Source organism: Nanorana parkeri, unplaced genomic scaffold, assembly GCF_000935625.1.
Source record: "Nanorana parkeri isolate BGI_ZX_2015 unplaced genomic scaffold, ASM93562v1 scaffold740, whole genome shotgun sequence".
NCBI classification, from domain to species: domain Eukaryota; kingdom Metazoa; phylum Chordata; class Amphibia; order Anura; family Dicroglossidae; genus Nanorana; species Nanorana parkeri.
The window spans coordinates 725,668-727,483 of NW_017307008.1; the positions used below are offsets into that span (position 1 = coordinate 725,668).

Below are 1,816 nucleotides of genomic sequence, written 5' to 3' on the forward strand. Positions count from 1 at the left end.
AAGAAAAAAAAAAATATATATATATATAATGGTATCATTCATTCTGTGACATACCAGAACACTGAGTTACTGGTAATCTTTGTCAGTGATAGGTAATCAGCTGAAATTAAAACTCCAATAAATGTCACGAGCTGCCCCATAATGCAACAGTCCTGATTATGTGGTTACTTAGTATTTTGTTACTCATGTAGTAGTGTTTGCAGTACACCAGAGGGCGCACTTGCGCATTTAAACATTTTTCGAATTGCTTCATCAGCCCGGATTTCTTTTTTTATTCTGGTCTAATGTGGTTTTCATTCTTTTGCTCTTTGCTTAGACAGACATGTCTTTCAGTAGGCCTCCTGTATGAACGTTAAACGCTTGTAAAGACCCTAAAATGTACAGAACAGATGTTTAAAAAAAACAAAACATTCTGCATTGTGCCATAAATATCTTAAAATAAATATACCAGCTGACCTAAACTGCTCACACATGGATTTATTTTATGTATTTAATTTTTAAACAGAAAAGGATCGAGAACTACCCATTTTTTTTATGTCTGGTAATATCGTCTTGCAAAAAAAAAATTTTTTTTCATAGACTAAAAAAAAACCATGTTGGTTAAGGGCTTGGCGAACAAATTGCCTGGCAGCTAAGTGGCGTAAAAAATTGGGATTTGAACTGTTTGGGATATATTGAGTGCTTGAAAACATTGTTACTCTAGATTAAAAAAAAAATCTATTTTTTTTTTTCTAAAAATGTATTTTGTGGAAAAGGACACTAACCTTTATTTTTATTCGGGTGCAAAGCATTGCCAAGTTATTTACAAAGGAGATGGATTAAACTGAAGAAAAAACAACATTGAACAGGAGGGAAACAAAATATTTCAACTGGGAACAAAATCCAAATCGGAACAAAAATTAAACTGTAAACAAAATTAAAATGGGAGCAAAAATTTAATTGGGGGAAAAAAATAAACTGGAAAAAAAATTGAACAGAAGGGAAACGAAATTCAAATCGGAACAAAAATTAAACTGGAAAACGTGGAAAAGGACACGAACATTTTTGATTGGGGTGCAAAGCATTGCAAAGTTATTGACCAGTAGAAAATAAATTAAACTGAAAAATTGAAACAAAAATTAAACAAACTGTAAAAAAAATTAAATTGGGAAAAAGGAAATGGGGAATAAAAGAAAATGCAGAAAAAAAAAAAAAAAGCAAATGGGTGAGAAAAAAATTGAAGCAAATGGGTGAGAAAAAAATTGAAGCAAATGGGGGAGAAAAAAATTGAAGCAAATGGGGGAGAAAAAAATTGAAGCAAATGGGGGAGAAAAAAATTGAAGCAAATGGGGGAGAAAAAATATGAATATTAATGGTTAGAAAAATTGAAATACATCAGAAAAATAGTTAAGGGGAAGAAGGAGTTAATTAGGGTAAACCTAAGGGCCCATTCACACTATAGGCGGTGACAGGAGTCGTACCACACGGTAACCACTAGGGCATGTATAAACCTTTTGTTTTCTATGTGCCCCATTCACACCACAACACGGGGCATGCTGCATTTATCTATAGCGCACTGCAGCGGGGGTCACCACAGCGCAATGTAAAGTGCTGCTGTACGGAGACGTGAACAGAGCGTTCACTTTATACTCTCCAGATACAGTTAAAGGAGAACTATGAGGTGAGCGCTTTTCACTCACCTCATAGTTCTAGCCGACATGAGACTGTCACAGGTCGGCTCAGTAGATCGGGAGGTGAGCGAACACATACCGGCGTTCGCTCACCTCTCGATCCTGTCACGGCTCTCTGCCGTGACAGGGGAGGGGCTGGATTCCCC

The 1,816-nt window shown here is 36.0% G+C and overlaps 1 protein-coding gene across 2 annotated transcripts in view; it reads left to right on the forward strand.

The window, feature by feature from the left end:
• Positions 1 to 1,816, forward strand: part of LOC108793345 (moesin) — a 59,751-nt gene that overhangs the window by 52,461 nt on the left and 5,474 nt on the right. The gene's annotated exons all lie outside the window — the stretch shown is intronic.